This window comes from Gopherus flavomarginatus, chromosome 5, assembly GCF_025201925.1.
Source record: "Gopherus flavomarginatus isolate rGopFla2 chromosome 5, rGopFla2.mat.asm, whole genome shotgun sequence".
NCBI classification, from domain to species: domain Eukaryota; kingdom Metazoa; phylum Chordata; order Testudines; family Testudinidae; genus Gopherus; species Gopherus flavomarginatus.
In genome coordinates this window covers 133,985,915-134,008,320 of record NC_066621.1, presented here as the reverse complement: position 1 = coordinate 134,008,320, position 22,406 = coordinate 133,985,915, and positions in this window count along the sequence as shown.

Below are 22,406 nucleotides of genomic sequence, written 5' to 3'. Positions count from 1 at the left end.
AAAAGAACTGGAAAAAAATGGCAAAGAGATATTTTATCTAACCTTTTAAATATACGCTTCAGTTGACAGTATTTTGTGAAGTACTTACCCTTATGATTTGTACAGCCCACAAAATTCTTTTAATGCAGGTTACATTTTGGTTTGCACTTTCCAGCCCCCATTACAAATGATCAAGCTAGCAAAGAGGAGATACTTTCCATGGTGATACAGTAGGACACCCCCGCCTACACTCAGCCTCTCATGGACATGAGGGTCCCTAACATTTCTACATTGATTGCTGTCTGGAGTGGTGGTATAACTGTAGGGCCTATTGAATTTCTTAAATTTGCACAGTCTAGAGAGGACTTAAATCCCTTAGGCTTCATCATTAGCCTTCCTGCTAAGGATAATAGTGCAGGGGGGAAGCCACATAAGGAGTTCCTTTACAGCACTTATATGGACTACTGGCATTGTCAGAGCTTACATGATGAAAGCAGACACCACCAACCAGTTACTCTCCCTCCCATGTCAGTAGGCAGGAAGTGGGCAGGCAGGGACTGCGAGATGGCAGAGTTTTGGTTCTACCCCTCAGCACACCAGCCTATGTACCAGCTCCACCACAGAGTGGTATGTGGCACAGATTGCTTCTCTGTCAAAACAAAGGGGCAGCAGGAAGCAGATTGCGATCCTCAGAGTCACAATCTGGTTCCTGTTCTGTCCCTAGGGCATCCTAGATATGTGCTGCCCCATATTCAAGCAGGACTGTAGAGTTAGAATTCAACCCAAAGAGATTTTTTGGGTTAAGATCTCATGGTTTTAAGGAGCAGGGCTACAGGCTGCTCTTGTCTACTTATTTTCCTTAATGAGATTTTTTCTCAGGAATGGAGCTCCCTTTATCATTGTTACCTCAGGGTGGCAAGGATATACTCCTAATGTAGAAAAAACCTAAACTCAAACCTCCACTTATGACACCAGCCCTTGTCTATATTGGAATTTTGCCCCGATTTTAGCAATCAATGGCAAGTCTCTGATGTAGCTGTACCTGGGTAACCCTAGCAATTCCACAACTATGGGTCGCAACCCTAAGTGGGATCATGCCATCAGTGGATGGGTTGTGGCAGTCCTGACTGTGCAGAAGGTGCCATTTTGCGCTGAACAGCATGACCTCACATGTACAGTGTTCTACGAAATGGTGCAGCTACATAAAAGGCTGACTAGCAATGGCACGAATTGTGTCAAATTCCCAATGCAGACAAAGCCTCGTACTTTGGGAGAAAGGCAAGATTTCCAGTGCTACCCAGTTACTGCAGCATTAGTTATAGGTGGCTACTGAGGCAAACCTATAACTAAATCTTACAGTTATATAAGATCTTCCAACCAAGTGGTACTGGTAAGTGAAGAAGAATCCCGGGGCATGTAAAAGGTGTGTCAGGGGAAATGTGAGTGAGGAAAAGTCTGATCTTCTATCATATGATGTACAGCTTTACGAACAACGCTTCTACTACAAATGGAAAACCTTGGAGCTGACAGGCTCAAACTTTGAACTGCACAAAATCTGGATCATAATTGTGTTGACTTGAGCCCATCTTGATAGCTTTCCAAATTCCTAGAAACATGACTGTACCAATTAGAAGTGAAAACTCTTGATTTGGAGTTTGATGGTGTTTCTTATTAAACTACCATAAACAATGAAGTGTAGTAGCAGTGACTCTGCAACATATAGCAATATTGCTTTGGCACTGTCACAGTTGCTTGGATACCAACAGGTGGAAGACAAGAAGAAACCACTTGAATAAAGAGAATTATCATCAAGGCTGTCAGTAGATGGTGGATAAAATAGAATCACTAGCACAGTGGAATTTGCTTTGTTTTAATGCTTTTGAAAGGGAAGAAAAGGTGCCTTGGCATAACTATTGACATCTTAACTTGTTGATCTTCATTTTTTAATCCTCTGCATAATCTTACATTATAGTATATGAGATTCACAACATGCAACTTGTTCAGCACTATTTTCAATGTAGCATCAATTCAATGAGCACTGACAAGGTTACAGTAGGTTTTATGAAGAGGGAAAATGAAAGGATTTTTCTTCTTTTCTTTGAAACCAGGGACATGACAAAATTATATCTTGAACTTAATTATCTCTAGTACTTCAACATAATCAGACCAATTGCTTCTAAATCTGTCCTTTTGAGGATATTCTCAATCTCTGCAGAACTACAGCAATTAAAAGTTAACTGTAACTTTCATAAGAAACCAAATAACTTTAGATAAATAAAAATAGAGGTAAGTGAGGGGAAGAGTATTTTAAAATACTATTTCCTGCTACTAAATACAATGGCCTTATGAAAATCATGGGAGTGAAAAGAAGTGGCAGAAAGTCTCCATGCAGTTAAAGGGCCATAACTTTTGCTCCATTCATATTGCCACAAATCCCACCTCTATAGAGGGGGAAGTGTGTGACAGGCTCTCTGTCATTTTCAAGCCAGGGAGATTTCAGGGGGGTATTTTTCTTCCCACAGGTTTTCCGGTGGAAAGGAGCACATAGCCTAAAAGGTTTAATGAGTCTATAGCAGAGTAAGATAACAAGGCATTAGAGCTGACTGAAAAATGGAATTTCCATCCCAAGGGAAATTCTGATATTTAACATTTGTGTTCATCTCGATACAGAACAAAAAGTCAAAATATTTAAACTTCTTGCAGACATTCAGAAATTGAAACAGAACCTTTCGGTTTGTCAACTACAAACAAAATATTTTGTTTCAGGTATGTTTGACATTGGTCTCTGCATCCAGCTGAGCAACTGCAGTACCTCATAGGAGCAGGAGTTGTGGTCTCTCGAGGCCCCACTCAACCATATGAGTCTTGCTCCTCAGCTGGACGACATGCTGCTCTATTCATGGCTAGGCTACTGCGGTGCATTGTGGGAGCCTCAAGAGAGATCCAGACCTTCCCATGAGTATCCCAGCAGCTCAGGCAGATGTGGAGATTAAAGTCAACATAAAATAAAACATTTCATTTCAATTTTCCTAATGGAAAATTCCATCAAAATGGATCTTTTCCAGGAGAATATTTCCATTTTCTATAAAATCCCATTTCATACCAGACAATGTTTCATTCAAAACTTTTCAATTCAGTTTATTTTTTCTGGATGTCATATTGAGGTGGGAAGGCTGGGAAATTCCACTGTACCTATGCTGAGGTAGAAATAGGCACATTTAATGAAATCCCCTGGAGCATGGGTGTCATAAACAGATAAGTAAGAGTTAATAGAACAGAAGTACTTCATATCTCTTTTGCCTGTAAAGGGTTAACAAGATCAGTGAGCCTGGCTGTCACCTGACCAGAGGACCAATCAGGGGACAGAATACTTTCAAATCTTGAGGGAGGGAAGTTTTTGTGCGTGCTGTTAGATTTTGGTAGTTGTTCACTCTGGCGGCTCAGAGGGACCAGACATGCAAACAGGTTTCTCTCCAATCTCTCCAATATAGGCTCTTATAAATTCAGAATAGTGAGTACTAGGTAGATAAGGCAAACTAGGCTTATGTTTGTTTTCTTTATTTGCAAATGTGTATTTGGCTGGAAGGAGTACAAATTTGTATTTTGCTGAAAGGGTTTTAATTTGTACTTGTATACTTAGGCTGGGAGGGTATTCCCAGTGTCTATAGCTGAAAGACCCTGTAACATATTCCACCTTAAATTTACAAAGATAATTTTTACTGTTTTGTTCTTTCTTTAATTAAAAGCTTTTCTTGTTTAAGAACCTGATTGTTTTTTTATCCTGGTGGGACCCCAGGGGACTGGGTCTGGAGCCACCAGGGAATTGGTGGGGAGAAAGGAGGGAAGGGGGAGAGAGAGGTTATTTTCTCTCTGTGTTAGGATTACTGTCTCTCTCAGGGAGAGTCTGGGAGAAGGAGAGAGAAGGAGGGGTGAAGGTGGATTTTCCTCTCTGTTTTAAGATTCAAGGAGTTTGAATCACAGTAATCTTCCAGGGTAACCCAGGGAGGGGAAGCCTGGGAGAGGCAATGATAAGGGAAAGGGTCTACTTTCTTTGTGTTAAGATCCAGAAGGATTGGGTCTTGGGGGTCCCCAGGCAAGGTTTTGGGGGGACCAGAGTGTACCAGGCACTGGAATTCCTGGTTGGTGGCAGCGCTACAAGTACTAAGCTGGTAATTGAGCTTAGAGAAATTCATGCTGGTACCCCATCTTTTGGATGCTAAGGTTCAGAGTGGGGAATTATACCATGACATGGTGTGCAGCGGTGGGATGGATAGATAGATAGAAGTCAAAAAGCCAGTGAGGTTTTTATTTCTCTCTCTGCTAGCTATCTGCAGGCAGACTGAGAGGTTTGGGTTTAAAAGCAAAAGCCAGCAGGATTTTTTCTTTCTCTTTCACTGCTAGCTGTGTGTAAAGCAGGCTAAAGGAGATTGTTTTAAAAGCAAAGGTCTGCAAGTTTTTTTGGTCTCTCCCTTCTGAGTACTCTGAAGGCAAAGGCATTAGGGTTTAACAAGGATCTTTGTAAAACAAAGGGACTCCAGTTGTGAGTCACCATACACCAGCAAAACACATTTGCAAATGCATGGGTTTTTTTCTTTCTAACTCTGTCGGGAATAGCTAGGTAGAAGGAGTTTAAAAAAAACAACTCTGTTGCTAAGCAACCCTAAGGAGGCAACAGAAAAGCAGCATTTCAGGCAGTAAACACCCGAGGGCACCCCAACACAAGAAAGCAGAAACCATAACTACCAAAGATACCCTGGAACAGGAACGAGCAAAACTGGAGGCAGAGAAACAAATCAAAGACGCAGACCACAAGTGAGACATGGAAAAGAAACTACAAGAATTAGGAATAAAACAAAAAGAGATGGAGCTGCGAGAAAGAGAAAGAGAGGCTGCCCACAAAAGAGAACAAGAAGAAAAAGAGGCAGCCCACAGAAGACAAATAGAACTCCAGAGAGAGGCCCACCAGCAGGCCCTGGAATTAGAACAGGCTAAGCAGAAGAACACAGCCAATCCTAACAACCCTTCACCAGTTATTGTTCCACATCCCAAGAAATTTCCCATCTACAAGGCAGGTGATGACACTGAGGCCTTCCTAGAAAATTTTAAAAGGACCTGCCATGGGTACAACATCTCTGAAGATCACTACATGATAGAGCTGAGGCCACTGCTCAGTGGACCCCTAGCAGAGGTGGCGGCTGAAATGCCTAAGGAATACATGAACGATTATAAACTTTTTCAAGCCAAGGCCAGAATCAAAATGGGGCTAACACCTGAGCATGCCCGTCGGAGGTTCAGAGCCCTAAGGTGGAAACCAGATGTGTCATTCACCCGACATGCCTACCACATTGGAAAGAATTATAATGCCTGGATATCAGGAGCCAATGTTAAATCTCTGGACGACATGCACCTCCTAATACAATTGGAACAGTTCTTAGAGGATGTTCCTGAGGAAATAGAATGGTACATCCTAGATGGGAAGCCCAAAACGGTAACTTAAGTGGGGGAGATTGGAGCCAGATGGGTGGAAGTGGCAGAAAAGAAAAAAGCTACTATCAAGGGGAGCGAATATCACTGGGGTCATGCCAACAATAAACTCTATATCCGAGGGCAACCCAAGACCCCACCTACAACCCAAGGAAAGCCGCCGACGCTCTATTCTCTCACTTCACCAATCTCCAGTAACCCACCTCGGCCCAGTGACCAGTCAGCTGGGCGATGCTTCAAATGTAATGAACTGGGACATATAAAGGCCAACTGCCCCAAGAACCCCAACCGAGTGCAGTTCATTATATCTCCATCATTCCGAAGATCCCCAGGCCCAGATGCCTCTCAAATACCCTTGGAGCGAAGGGAGATTTTGAGAGTGGGGGGAAAGAAGGTTATCGCGTGGAGAGACACGGGAGCACAAGTGTCAGCTATCCACCAATCCTTAGTGGACCCCAAATTCATCAACCCAAAGGCCCAAGTGACAATTTACCCCTTCATGGCACAAGCGGTAAACTTGCCTACAGCTAAACTGCCTGTCCAGTACAAAGGATGGTCAGGAATTTGGACTTTTGCAGTCTATAACAATTATCACATCCCCATGCTACTGGGGGAAGACTTGGCCAACCAGGTAAAGTGGGCCAAGAGGGTGGGAATGGTTACATGCAGCCAAGCCAGGCAAGCTTCCAGATCCATCCCTGTTCCTGAGCCGTCCACAGGGGCCCTGTCTGCATTAGCAGAGACCCAGAGAGAGGTAGTGGACCTGGTTTCCCTGCCAACGACTGCAACAGCCACAGTACTTCCAGTCCCAGACCCGGACCTGGAAACACAACCAGCACCAGAATCATTGCCAGCACTGACGCCAGCGCTTGCAAACCCATCTTCAACCCCAACGCCAGAGGGCGCCAGCAAGCCTGAACTGGCAGAAGCAGCAGACAACCCTACCCAAGAGGCTCAGCCAGAGCCTGAAATACCACCTGGTGCACCAGCAGAGAGCGGTTCACCAGCCACGAAAACAACCCCATCACCTTCATCGCTTCCCGAAGGACCAAGCCCAAGTCCACAGTCTAAGGAAGAACTGGTGTCTCCAGCCTCCAGGAAACAGTTCCAGACTGAGCAGGAAGCAGATGACAGCCTTCAGAAAGCTTGGGTGGCGGCATGGAGCACCCCACTGCCTCTCAGCTCTTCTAACCAATCCCAGTTTGTTATAGAACAAGGGCTTTTATATAAGGAGACTCTTTCTGGTGGACACTGGGAAGACTGGCATCCACAAAAACAGTTGGTGGTTCCAACAAAGTTCTGGGGGAAGCTCTTAAGCTTAGCCCATGATCACCCCAGTGGCCATGCTGGGGTGAATAGAACCAAAGACAGGTTGGGGAAGTCCTTCCATTGGGAGGGGATGGGCAAGGATGTTGCCAAGTATGTCCGGTCTTTTGAGGTGTGCCAAAAAGTGGGAAAGCCCCAAGACCAGGTCAAGGCCCCTCTCCAGCCACTCCCCAAAATTGAGGTCCCCTTTCAGCGAATAGCTGTGGATATTCTGGGTCCTTTCCCAAAAAAGACCCCCAGAGGAAAGCAGTACATACTGACTTTCGTGGACTTTGCTACCCGATGGCCGGAAGCAGTAGCTCTAGGCAACACCAGGGCTAAAACTGTGTGCCAGGCCCTAACAGACATTTTTGCCAGGGAAGGTTGGCCCTCCGACATCCTTACGGATTCAGGGACTAATTTCCTGGCTGAGACCATGAAAAAACTGTGGGAGACTCATGGGGTGAATCACTTAGTTGCCACCCTGTACCACCATCAAACCAATGGCCTGGTGGAAAGGTTTAATGGAACTTTGGGGGCCATAATATGTAAATTCGTGAATGAACATTCCAATAACTGGGACCTAGTGTTGCAGCAGTTGCTCTTTGCCTACAGGGCTGTACCACATCCCAGTTTAGGGTTTTCACTGTTTGAGCTTGTGTATGGCCACGAGGTTAAAGGGCCATTACAGTTGGTGAAGCAGCAATGCGAGGGGTTTACACCCTCTCCAGGAACTAACATTCTGGACTTTGTAAGCAACCTACAAAACACCCTCCGACACTCTTTAGCCCTCGCTAAAGAAAACCTAAAGGATGCTCAAAAAGAGCAAACGGCCTGGTATGATAGACATACCAGAGAGTGTTCCTTCAAGGAAGGAGACCAGATTATGGTCTTGAAGGCGCAACAGGCCCATAAAATGGAAGCATCATGGGAAGAGCCATTCATGGTCCAAGAGCGCCTGGGAGCTGTTAACTACCTCATAGCATTTCCCAATTCCCCCCTAAAGCCCAGAGTGTACCACGTTAATTCTCTCAAGCCTTTTTATTCCAGAGACTTACAGGTTTGTCAGTTTACAGCCCAGGGAGGAGATGACGCTGAGTAGCTTGACGGTGTCTACTACAAAAGGAAAAGTAATGGTGGCATGAAAGAGGTGAACCTCTCCACAACCCTGGAACGTCTGCAGCAGCAACAGATCAAGGAGTTGATGCACTCTCCCATGAAAGTTTCCCAGAATCAACTGGTTAAAAATTGTCCTAACAATATGAAGGATCTTGTAGTTTTACATAATTAGTAGTATATGTAAAGGTGTATGTGTTTATTAATCTGTTTATTCTAAAGTTCTAGGGAGAAATCACTTCCAGTGTGGTTCCACACTGTCAGCGATTTGGGGGGCGTGTCATAAACAGATAAGTGAGAGCTAATAGAACAGAAGTACTTCATATCTCTTTTGCCTGTAAAGGGTTAACAAGATCAGTGAGCCTGGCTGTCACCTGACCAGAGGACCACTCAGGGGACAGAATACTTTCAATTCTTGAGGGAGGGAAGTTTTTGTGCATGCTGTTAGATTTTGGTTGTTGTTCACTCTGGGGGCTCAGAGGGACCAGACGTGCAAACAGGTTTCTCTCCAATCTCTCCGATATAGGCTCTTATAAGTTCAGAATAGTGAGTACTAGGTAGATAAGGCGAGCTAGGCTTATGTTTGTTTTCTTTATTTGCAAATGCGTATTTGGCTGGAAGGAGTGCAAACGTGTATTTGGCTGGAAGGAGTGCAAATTTGTATTTTGCTGAAAAGGTTTAAATTTGTACTTGTATACTTAGGCTGGGAGGGTATTCCCAGTGTCTATAGCTGAAAGACCCTGTAACATATTCCATCTTAAATTTACAAAGATAATTTTTACTGTTTTGTTCTTTCTTTAATTAAAAGCTTTTCTTGTTTAAAACCTGATTGTTTTTTATTCTGGTGAGACCCCAGGGGACTGGGTCTGGAGCCACCAGGGAACTGGTGGGGAGAAAGGAGGGAAGGAGGAGAGAGAGGTTATTTTCTCTCTGTGTTAGGATTACTTTCTCTCTCAGGGAGAGTCTGGGAGGGGGAGAGAGAAGGAGGGGTGAAGGTGGATTTTCCTCTCTGTTTTAAGATTCAAGGAGTTTGAATCACAGTAATCTTCCAGGGTAACCCAGGGAGGGGAAGCCTGGGAAAGGCAATGGTAAGGGAAAGGGTTTACTTTCCTTGTGTTAAGATCCAGAGGGACTGGGTCTTGGGGGTCCCCGGGCAAGGTTTTGGGGGCACCAGAGTGTACCAGGCACTGGAATTCCTGGTTGGTGGCAGCGCTACAAGTACTAAGCTGGTAATTGAGCTTAGAGAAATTCATGCTGGTACCCCATCTTTTGGACGCTAAGGTTCAGAGTGGGGAATTATACCATGACAATTGGAAAGAAACATTTTTTAAAAAATTGGAAGCCACAAAAATTGATAGGGGACTTGAGCAGATGTAGCACCTGAAACTACTTTTAATCCATTTTTTAAAATATGATTGGATTTCAAGTTGATGGTGTCTCTGTGGGACCCAGAAAAAGAAAGGTTTACAATTTAGAGGTGTTTCCCTACCCTGTTCTTTTGCTGCCTGTGAGAATAAAACTCCAATGAATGAATTACAAGGCCTGACCCCGAATTGTAAGTATTATGGTCCTCCAACCAGGGAAAAAGCAGTACCAAATGACTGACCAATCACAACAGCTCATATTTTGAATACTGAATATTGAACATTCACATTGAACTTTTTGTAATTAATTTATAGAGTAAAAGACTTTCCAAATTAATTACCCAATAAATCTGAATGGTGAGTATATCAGATCTGCTTGTTGACACTGTATATGCACAAAGAAAGCTAAACTAGTTAAGCAAATTATTCTCTATCAATTGAAAGCTCAGGCCAGCCTTTACTCAAGCAAAACTTGCATCAGTTTCACCAGAAATTTTTCTTGAATAAGAACCAACCAGGGACTGCAGGACTAGCCCCATAAAGTGGTAAGGCTTTAAAAAGCAATCCCACTCTTCCTTCACAGAGGAGAAGGGGTCTTATTCAATGCCCATTGAAGTCAATGGCAAGACTGCTGTAGACTTCAAAGAGCACTGACTCAGGCCCCAATAGACTAGGGCCCCAGTCCAGGAAAGCACATGCTTAACTTTAAGTCCCAATGAAGTCAATGGGACTACTCATGGACTTAAAGTTAAGCATGTGCTTAAGTACCATGTAGGATTGGGGCCTAGATAATTAATTATGGTGATGCACAGACACAGTAACAGCTAAGTTATGGGAGTTTTAATTCTGGTACGCCATTTTGAAATGTAACCCTCTGAGTTATCTAACATCATCCATTCTTCACTGAGCTTCTAAGCACATTTAGGGGCTTAGAGAAGAATGAATGAGCAGCACTAAATGCTCATTTTGTGCAATGTGTAACCAGACGAGTAGTGAGAATGTTAGACATACAGATGGGTTTTCTGGCAGGTGGAAAACATTGGTTCTATATTTAAAAAAAAAATGATTCTTAATTCTTCTTTGAAACCACAAACCTGTATAAAACTATTTCGGGGTTATCCACATTATACTGATTTCATACTTGTAGCATCAGCACCTGTAATTATGCAAGGAGCAGTATTTCCCAGTGCCTGTGTGGTATGTATGAGCCAAATCATCCTTAGGCAAAGTGTGCATTGAATTCAATGGACCAAATTCTATTTTCATTTTCACTGGTGCAACCCCACAGAAGTCAGCTGAACCTGAATTAGAATACTCTGTATGATATACTATAATTGGAAGCTCCAGAAAGAGTAATAGCATAATGTCCTTTCTATGGAAAAAATCATTACAATTCCATGATGGATTTAGTTTCAGCATTGAAATAATATACTGGCCCAAATTTTGTTTGGTTGGCTTTAGTGGGGTTATACTAGTGATACTAAGGGCTAGATCCATAAAATGATTTAGGTACTAGGGAAGAAAGGAGCCACAAGCACTTCCTCTTCTGATTTTTGAGAAAAAGGGCTGACCTGACTTTGGTGCCTAATTCCAGGAGAGGGTTCATAGCTGTGAATCCCAAGTGGAGAAAGGGGCTTCCTGTCAGGCACCTAACCATCTTTGAAGGGTAGGGCTTAGGCTACATCTTTCTCTACAGCATCTCCTATTGATTAGTTTAGGCAGCTCCCCACTTAGCATGCTCGCTTTTGTGGACCCCACTGTTAGGTGTCTAACTCTCCCCCTGCATTGTATAGGGAACCTGGATGCCTAATGTGGGGCTGTGGATTCCACTAGGTGACCATTAAGTGTTGCTAAGCCTAAGTCCCTCTTGTGGATCTAACCTTAAGAGAAAAATTTAGCCCATTGACTTCATTGAGAAGTCTGCCCTATTTGGCACATAGATCCTATGCTGTACATGGGCACTTGGAAATACTATTCATCTTATAATTAAAAGGAGCATGCACACGCTGCTCTGCCAGGAAAGATCATGACAAATCTGAAAATAAGTCTCTCTATAGTAGTCTTCTAAAGCTTTTTGTGTTACATTACCTGATTGATAACATTACAACATTCTATCTGTTTAATTAAATTATATGCCTGTATTGTGTATCTAATACACTTTGAGTTTTACTGGATCATTGGCTGAGCTTGTGAAGTCCTTACACTCAGCTTGATGGCATTTATTTCTTTGGATGTGACATGGTAACTTTTGAAAGCCACATCTGATCAATTCCAAAATTTCAGTAGCTGTTCTATGCATCAGTGGGCAGAAAATGGCTCATTAAAATCATATTCTATAGTGCCCTGCCCAGCTATTAGTAAATTAACAAGAATCTGAATTAGGCTGACCACACTCAGTTATGCCTTGATCTCTTAGGTATGTCTACACAGCAACTAGACACCCATGGCTGGCCTGTGCCAGACAAGTTGGGCTTGAGGCGCTCAGGCTGCAGGGCTGTTTCATTGCTGTCTAGACTTCTGGGCTCAGGCTGGAGCCTGGGTTCCAGGACCCTGCAAAGTTGGGAGAGTTTACACAGAAGTCTACACAGCAGTGAAACAGCCCCACAGCCTGAGCCCCACAAGCCTGAGTCAGCTGGCATGGGCCAGGTGCAGGTTCTTCTTTGCTATGTAGACATACCCTTATAGCCTGGACTTCTTTTGTTTGTGTGGGTCATCATTTGCAATGGAAACACTGTCTTGCTGCAGCATACTGCAGTCTGTTGAGAGACTTTGCATGAAACTTGTGCGAGATCTCCAGAGCAATTCATGTAAATCTGTCATGTAAATATATATTTATAGAGGCTTTAGAGCTTGGATTGCTGCCACGCAGACAGCTTCCTATCATCTAAATATATATTTAAGGACTTAAAAATATGGAGCATTGACCTGACCTGTTACAGTAAATCTCATCACTTCCAGGGCTGCTGTGCAGGCACAGTTAGGGCTATTGTATATCTCTCGTCTCCAAGCACATATGTAATTTAGAACCAAATCCTGTCCTATGAGACACTAGCGCAAGTGGCTTAGTGACTTGCTCCCCCTAGCACGCAGAAAGGCAGAATTTCTACCTCTCGATAGGTCCCCACTACTGCATCGACTGGTTTATCACATCCTTGAGGGAGCATGGCTTGCCCTCTGAAGGCAATTCATATGCTGTGATTGGCAGTACATACTATCGAGGGGAGTGGCTGCATGCTACTCCCCTTCAGAGCTGTAATAAGGCAGTTTCCACTGCCCATCAGGTAATCTTGGCTGTCACATGCAGCTTGCATAGCACTATTCTAGTCCGGCATAATCTGTGTCAGCACTGCTCTGGGATAGCATTTGGTAATTAACTCTTGCAGTGGGTCCAACATGGGGACACACACTAGTCCTTTTAGGTGCAAGTCCTGCAAAAGTCATAGCAACTGGGGAGGGGGGGAGGGGAGTCCTCTAGTGTTGCAGTATTTCCATTTTCCTTATACGAAAAGCCATTTGGAATCCCAAGGATTCCCCCCAACCTCCACAAACTTTCAGGTACCGTAAATTTAGGGCCTAAACTACTTGGCAAAGTCCTGTGTTATTCTGCACTGTAAAATTCCCCCAAATTCCTATGCAGTGTGTTAATAGATTGCAGGTGAAATAGGGTTGCCAGGTGTCCAGTTTTCAACCAGACGCCCGATCGAAAAGGGTCCCTGAATCTCTGGTCAGTGGTGCAGCAGGGGTCCGGGGCAAAGGCAAGTTCTCTACCTGCCCCAGTTCCACGTGGCTCCTGGAAGCAGCTGCCAGGTGCCTCCAGCCCCTAGGCACATGAGCAGCCGGGGAGGCTTCATGCACCCCAAGTGCCAGCTAAGCCGCCCCCATTGGTCAGGAACCATGTGTTGGGAGCCCACACTCTGAACCCTTTCCCACACCCAAACCCCCTGCCCCATTCCAGAGTCCCCTCCAGCACTCAAACTCCCTCCCAGAGGCTGCACCCCACAACCCCCCACACACAGCCCAACCCCCTGCCCCAGCCCTGACTCCCCTCCTGCACCCCAAACCACTCATCCCCAGCCCCACCCCATAGCCCGCACCCCCAGCCAGAACCTGCACCCCCCCTGCACCCCAACCTCCTGCCACAGACCCTCAACCCCTCATTTCTGGCCCTACTCAGAGCTTGCATCCCCAGTCCAGAGCCATAACCCCTTCTCTCCCTGCACCACAACCCCTTGCCCCAGCCCAGAGCCCTCTTGCATACCCTAAACCCCTCATCCCTGACCTCACCCCAGAGCCCACCCCCCACAGTCAGAGCCCTCACCCCCCTCCCACATCTCAGATCCCTCTTCAGCCTAGAAAAAGTGAGGGAGGGGGATGGAGCAAGCAGGGGTGGGGCCTTGGAGAAGGGGCGGGGCCAGAGTGTTTGGTTTTGTTGGCAACCTAAACTGAAAGCATCTGATATTGTCTGACTGTGTATCTGGAGGGAAATGATTACAAGGAGAAAATCCTATATTTATTTTAAATAAAAAATTAAAGCGGAATAAAGACTGGAGCAGTATTTGGAACATATAGTAATATTATATATAGAAGTCCTACTTTTTTATTCTCTTTTTAGATTTATTTAAACTTCCTTTCAAATATAGTCCTGTTTCTTAGAGCTGAATTAGTCCCCAGATGCCTGTGTTCATTTACTGTGCACCTATATCTGAGAAATACCTGCTTTTGCAGATATCCAAACCTGCTAATTAATAACAAGAACTCACAATGGGAGTTTTCTAGCTGAAACCAGATAAGAGGATGCTATATGCTTTTTTTTTTTTTTTTTAATTTGCTATACTGCATGCTGCTGGTTCTGCTATGTCATATAACATTCGTCATCAGTTGCGAAATAATGAAACATGACATGATGTAACCACTGGTATGACCCAACACGGCATAACCAAATGCAAAATGATTCATTCTGACTAAGCATGTCAAAAAATTTTTAAAGTCAGCCTCAATAGCCTTCTATTAACTGGTTAAATCCTTTCAGGGATCAGTTAGAGGACTAGACCATAGTTCATCTATCAATAATAATGTCAGCTTCAGATATACAAAGAATACACAAACCATGTTCAAGTTCCCCATAGGTTATGATGTAAGCTAATGCCCCAGATTTGCTTTGAGAACTGTGTAGGCAAGATGGTGTAGAATATGGCTCTAAATGCAGAATTGGGGCATAAAAAAGCATGTGTATACACACACACTTTTTCTTTGTTCATAAGCAAAGACTACATAGCAAGTTTAGGATAAAATGGTCCCCTAAGGAATGAATATTAGGAAGAAAGCATGAAGTGCAAACAAGTAGGACTTTGAATCACCACAGTATTGGGAAAGGTTTAAGACACTAACATGGTCTCAGAATCAGTAAAATGTGTCAGTTTTGTACCCCAGTCTGGTAGATTGGTTATGGAGTTCAGTTATTGTGTACAACCGTACAAAATGAAAGCATCCTCCTGTTAATTTAAAGAGCTGATGATGTGTCCTGAACTTCCATGCCTTATCCTGAAGCGCCAATACACAATATGTCATGTAACATTGTTCTTGTTCCCAGTACTAGTCTGGTACAATAACAAGGCTTAAGGACTGAGTATAACTTCCTCTCATTACCATTCAGAAAAATACCATTTCATATTAAGGTAATTGTAATACAAGGGTATGTGTCATGCCCTTGTGTTACAATTACCTTTAATATTAAATAATAGTTTCTGTGATAGTAGTTTCCTTTGGGGATTTTCTTTTTATGTTCGGTATTTCTAGCTGCTCTCTCTCCATATACAGATATCTCTATCAGCCACTAGAATCTCTCCTGTAAATAGGAATTCATGTTCACAAACATGCCAGGCCAGATTCTCAGCTGAAGTCTATTAGTGTAGTTCCATTGAAGTCATTGCACTTTATAGTGGATTCCTCTTTTATCTATTAAGAATTTTGCTATTTGATTGTTACTCAAATTGCATCGTGCACATTGAATGGAAGAAACACAGGTTTCTCATTCTACTATGCTGAAAACGGAGTTTCACTCTGTCCATGTTCTCAGCTGTACATTAGCTTCAATGGAGCAACACCAATTTACACCAGTTAAGGATCTGGCTGGAATATTTTACCTTATCACATGTAGCACTTTTGGTGGTGGTGGTTGTTTTTAAATCAAGGTTTCACAAACTATTATGGATCCAAATACATTATTAAGAATAGTTTTAAAACTTCTAATTGATCAGGGTTTAGAAAAGTAATCCCCCATGTAAAATTGTTATGGTATATGCTCAGAAATCACTTTCTAGGGGTAAAGCCCATGCAGCTCCGTTTAGTGGACTCCTCTTTGATATATTAACAAGTTTACTATTTGACTGGAATAGCAGTAGGTTCTTCATTTTACTATGCCATAACCGAGTTTCACTCTCTCTCTCTTTGTTCACTAAACAAGTCATTTCCAGAAAGGCATGTTTTTGTTTTAAAAGACGGAGACACTAAAAGCAATTAGATTATAATGTAGACTAAGTTATGAGTGAAAAATTATTGTTCAATAGAGTCCCAATTTTCCAATTGACTGTATTTGGGCAGATCTCTGCATGGAGCCTGCTGCACACCAAAAGTTGTAGGCTCAGGCCCTAAGCCGCTAGGGGACAGATCCTGTCCCCGCCCTGGCCAAAGAATACACAAAGGGCATTAACCTCAGCTGAACTACTACAGTTTTGCCACACAAGAGAGAGGGAGAACGACAACTGTGCACTACAGTTGTGTTCTCTGGGAGTACTTGGGTCACAGGGTGTCATAACTGTCCTACTCAGATCTGAACCTTAGAGTTCACAATATGAGAAGCTAGCATGAAACCTCCAAACCTAATTACCAGCTTGGATCTGATATCGCTGCCACCAGTCAGAAGATTCCAGTGTCTGGCTCACTCTGGTCTCCCCAAAACCTTCCCTGGGGGACCCCAAGACTCAGATTCCTTGAGTCTCACAACAAAGGGGAATAAACCATTTCCCTTCCCCCTCCTCCCCTCCAGGTGTTCCCTCCCTGGGTTTCTGGAGAGATATACAGATTCAAGCTCCGTGAATCTAAACAAAGGGATTCCACCCTCTTTACCTCCTCCCAGATTTCCCCGCCCTGGGTACTCTGGGAGATTCTCTGCTTCAAGTCCTTGAAACACAAGTACCGAGATATCTAATCTCTTTCCGCCCTCACCCAGAGGGTATGCAAAGTCAGGCTTAGTAAATCTAACACAAACAGATTTTCCCCCTCCCTTCGTTTCTTAGCCTTAACCAGTGAAAAACACTCAAACAGGTCTTAAAAAGAAAGCTTTATATAAAAAGAAAGAAAAAGACATAAAATTGGTCTCTGTATCAAGGTGACAATATACAGGGTCAATTGCTTAAAAGAAAAATGAATAAACAGCCTTATCCAAACAGAATACAATTTAACACATTCCAGCAACTACACACATGTAAATACAAAAAAAACAATATAAACCTATTGTCTTACTATCCTTGTACTTACAACTTGGAAACAGAAGATTAGAAAGCCTGGAAATAGAAAGATCACTCTCAGAGCTGAGAGGGTCACCGAACCAAGACAAAGAACAAAAAACTCACACTCAAAACTTCCCTCCACCCAGATTTGAAAAAGTCTTGTTTCCTGATTGGTCCTCTGGTCAGGTGTTTGGTTCCCTTTGTTAACCCTTTACAGGTAAAAGAACATTAACCCTTAGCTATCTGTTTATGACACAGGGCACCTGGGAGCTTTGCAAGGAGGCCAAGGTAGGAATAGAGTCGGGCTGGAGGGTCTGTGACTACGTAGCTCCACCAGCCATTCCCCTCCACCCACAGATGGAGAAATGCGTGGAGTACTGCAGTCCTCCTGCCTATATTACAATAGCTGCAGTGGAAGGGTTTTGCTGCCAATCTAAAATGTGGGCATGGCAGGAAAGTGGATTCTGGCTTCTCCAGCATAAAGCCCAGCTTGCAGGGCTGCACAGTGGGACCAAGTTTTAGACCTTAATACCCATTAGTTTTCAGTTAATTTTTGGATAACTTGTAAGTTTCCCCTTCTTGATTAATACCTTGTGCCATATGTCAAGCTTCAGCCAGTAGCAGATTTATATGGCAGATATAAATCCTTGAGAAATTGGGTCTTATAATGGAAACGCTACATGAAATGACCATAACTTCAGTGTGAAAGAAGTATAAAGCATGTTGTATTCTTTCTTCAGTCTTGCTTTGCCCTTGTCAGTCGTGACCTTCCTTACTCGCTTCCTTGTCTGTCTTTTGCAGTAGTGTGGGGAGTGGGAGGGAATGGGAGAACGATGCATTATCAGTGTAGTTTTAAAAAAAAAAAAACTTTCACACAGAGCAAGCAAGCTATGGTGCACCTTCACTATGCTACCTTCTTAACAATACAAGTAAAGAAATATTGGCGCTTCAGATCATTCACTGAGTAATTAGGATTTTTGTTTGTTTGTGTTTATTTAAAACTAAGCTTCTATTATAAGAAGAGGTGCTTACTGAACAACTGAAACATAGTAACTTTCAGTTAGCAAATAGAGACTCTCCACTCATACACCTCAGCCTGCAAAAGCAACACCTAGCTCTGACATAGCGCTTTTCATCTGTAGAGCTCAAAGCCTTTCCAAGGGAGGTCAGCACTATTATCCTCAGCTGGGGAAACTGAGGCACAAGGTAGGAAAGTTACTTGCCCAAGGTCACCAATCAGGCCAGTGGCAAAGGCAGGAGTAACATCCAGGTCTTGTGAATCCCACTCTAGTGTCCTTGCTACTAGCCCACACTGAAGTTACTTTGGATATACCACAGGGTCACTCACTGGTATTTCAATACATGCACACATTTCCATAGGAGGGTCAGAGACTCTGCTGGTGTAAATCAGTGTAGCTCCATTGAAATCAATGGAATTACAGCGATTTCTGGCAGCTAAGGATCTGGCCCATATTTTTCAGAAGTCACTTTGTTCATTTTTTATGAATTTGTTTTTCCCCCAGTGCCATCCTGTATATATTCATAGCAGAGAAACTGAAAAACAGCAAACAAAATCTGATAACACATTCATCTTTAATCTGATGAATGCATAACCAGAAGCTAGGATGTGTGTTTCAAGGTATATTGTTTGAGAGATCAGTTCTCAGAAATCATGGTGCGGGGGTTTTCAAAAAGAAATATTCAGAAATGCTAACAGAATGTAACTAAAAGCTGATTGGCCTGTGTACGTGATATATACAGAACTGAGACTAAGGCAAGAGTATTGCTGTACATTTCCATACCATAGCATTATCCTCACCAATTTTCAGGACGCAATGTAACATGGCAAAAATAGGGGGAAACAATGGGCTTCCTTGTTCATTGGGGGCCTGATCCAAAGTCAGTGGATGGCTTTCCATTGACTCTATTGACCTCTGGATCAGGCCCCAATACCTAGGATTTATCCTTCAGTATAGAAACAAACAATCCTAAACCACAAATAAGCATTTTATATGGAATAATATGATCCCTAGGTGAGAACTCTATTCGGTATACTGCTGGATAGAGTCTAAACAAGGCACCTCTCTGCTATTAGTTCTTTTATGATAATAGAAGGTTCTGAATCCGATATTCAACATAAAAATAAGCTTTGGGGAGGGCAAGGGGGAAAAAACAAAAACACTGTGACATTAATGTTCAATTGATAAAAACTTTGCAGAAGTCTCTATATTTATTTATTTATTGTAATTCTAAATCCCTGCCGCCACACAACAATGTCACATTTTAATGTAATATCATGTCCAATGCATATTCATGAAATAAAAATCTTGGCAGTGGCACAAGAAAAGTGGGATGAAGTGTGTTTGGCGGAGTGCGTCACGTTTCCAGACCAGCGGATTTTTTGATTAAAGTCCCTTATCCGTTTTATCATGCATATCCACTCTCTGATTAAAGTGATCTGGAGCTGACACTCACAATGTCAATATGCACTGAGACCCTTCACACAAAACATGGTTGGAATTTATATCCTTAAAAAAAAAAAAAGAAAGAAAGAAAGAAAAAAAAGAAAGGGAAAAAATAGATCAACTAAACTTGCTATATTAATTTAAGTATATCTGTGTGTGTCTATGTATTTGAGAGCGCCAGACTTTGGATTCTTTATTTTAACCTTAAGTATCTTGTTTAACATCTCCAGACTAAAGACACACTTAATTTTTATTTCCATTTCAAAAAGTACACATGGTCTAAGTTCATCTCTGTTATGTTGGGCTTACTGTCAAAACATCTCCACATTGCTGTAGAGGAAGGAACATAGCTAGGGACTCTCAGCAATATATAAATAATGAATTCCCCTTCTCCCCCATATATGCTTTTTTATTCTAGGTAATCATTTTTCTAACTTTCCTAATTCCTAATTTCGGTGTATGCAGGCATTTGGGGCCTGATGGAAAGACTACCATTGAATTCAGTGGGTTTTGGATCAGGCCCTTGGCCCTGATTCAGGAAAGCACTTCAGCATGTGCTCAATGTTACTTAAGGACTTTCTTGAATTGGGGCCTTAGAAATGTTCATTTCTCTCTAGGAATAAGCAAGATATTACAGGACCTTCACATTTTTAAATGTTGGGAACTGTACATTAAATATATATGGTAGTGTGTCATTATCATTCTTAAATTCCAGTTCTTCACATAGGATCTCCCATTGTGCCTACTGCTTCCAAGAGTCTGGCTCACTTGCTCTAATCCAAAGAAATTTGGATCTTGAAAGAAGCTGCGAAAACCTATTTATAGGTTACTTGGAAACTGACATTTTGTTAACAGCTGCTTTAATTTTTCCAGTCTAATATTTAAAATATTCACCTAAGTTCTGGTTTCTTCTGAGTTTTGCTCATGATTATCTGGGTTTTTTTGTTTGTTTGTTTCCCCTGATTTGGTTGTTTAACTAGTAAATGTAAGTGCTTATGGTGGCTATTGATACATTGGGAAGCGCAAGGCATGGTGCTGTACAAATTCTCTGGCACTGAAATACATAAACAGAGCATTGTGAAAGAGCAAAGCTTGTTCTATTCCAATGCAGATCTTTTCCTGAGCAGAGACTGCCAGTCATACTGAACTGTGTTTCTACATTGTGAAGGTGACAGACATTCAGTAAGAATTAGTCTGAGAGTGTCAAACTCGTTTCACTTGTGAATTAAGCCTTTCACTTCTTGACAAATATAACTCTAATAAGTAGACTAAGACAGGGAAAAGTAAAGTAATTTCTTTTGTTCATTAAGGCAATGGCTTAAAAATAATAATAAACAGACTAAGGGCTCTTTGCACAATGAAAACAAACAAGGCAGGTGGACCTGCATAAAAATAGATAGCAATTGTATTCATTGCTCAGCAACAAGCCATGCTTTCACTATCCTGATTCAGCAAGGAGATTGGGGTCATAACTGGAGAATTAAAGAGAAAACAAGTGGAAACATGAGAAAAATCACCTTTTTGGAAATACCACTGAGAATGGATGGCATTTTCACTAGCCTGCACATAAACTTACACAGGTGGGAGTTTTTACAATCAGAACAGCACAGGAACACTGTTTGTGTGCCTATATGATACATATGCACTGTTACAGTGGCAGTTTGTAAGCACCTAGCTGGCATTGTTCCTTCCATACAATAGTACTAATGCTGTCCTTCATTTGCAATGTATGTGGAGAAATTAACTGTATGTAGGCCATTGCAATGAATATTTCCTGAACGGAGGCTTTTCTAATATGACAGGAACCATTGGTTCAAGCAGAATAAAAATAAACTGATGACCTGTATGAAAATAGTCAGGTAGAGCAGTTCAGCTAATAACTACCAAGGCCCTCAGGAGTCTTAGTCATTCTGCACAAAAAAAGTACAAAAGAGTGATTAGTCTCAGGTTATACACTGCTTTGTGCATTTGCTTCCTCATTGTATTGATTTTCTTCTGATATGGGAGACCCATCCAGCCTCTTGGTTCACAACATATGGCATAACATAAGGATCTTATTTAGGGTGATCATCCATCTTGCAAGTCATCCCATGCTGCCATCTCATGACCCGTACCCTATATAGAGATACTGAGAAGCATTTGATTAAGCAAAAGTCAACAAAAATTGTAAACTTTGGATGTCTGAAGTTAAGACCCTAAAACTGTACAGAGGCACCTAATAATTTCTTAGACACCCAAGTTTGAAACATTTGGCCTAAGTTTTCAGTCAATAGTCCATTAAAAGTATATTCACAAAGGGTAAAACACATTCCTATGAAGAACATGAGAGCAAGGCTTGTATCAGTCAGTCCAAGTTATGTCCTGTTTTAAGGGCTTAACTAGTCTGTCTAGCTATGAAGGAGTGGATTTCAGCCTGAAAGTGAATTGTATAAATCACTTGTAAAATTTGCATCTTCTGCTGGGTAGGTTAGATACAAGAGGTGAATGCAGGAGCGTCGTTGCCATCACATCACACAAAATGTTTTCACACTCCTGCCTGGGATTTTTAGTTGCCTACACTCTGATGAGTCAACTCATTCCATAATGCTGATGGAAAACGGAAAGTTTAAAAAATACCTCCACCTTTTTTTTTTAGTGGACTGAAGATTGGTTTGTGCCACATCTGTCATGATTAGAGCTGGATGAAAAATGGTTTTCCCATTTTGTGAAAATTTCAAGATTTGATTTTTTTCCCCCATCCCCTTGGGATGAAATGTCAAAATCTAAAAAATGTTCATGAACCAAAAATCTAAACAAACAAACATTGGTTCTGGTAAAATGAAATGTTTTACATTATTTTGATAATTTTGCATATATTTCATTGTGATTTCCACCATATATTTGCTTAAATTTCCACTACATTTTGCTTAAATTTTGGTTAGAAGTATTTTCTTCTAGAAAATGTCAGTATGAAACACTGATAATTTTGAAACTTTTTTCCAAAAAATATTCAAATCAGTTTGTCAAAACATGAAAAGTTTCAGTTTCAACAAATAAGCTTTTCTGACCCCCCAAAAAAAAGTTTTGCAGAAAAATTTGCAACCATCTTTAGTGATGATCCACACAACTCTTCTTTCTTTCCACACATAATCATGAATATTTCCATGACCTTCACACTCACTCATGCTTACCACAGTTCCTCATAC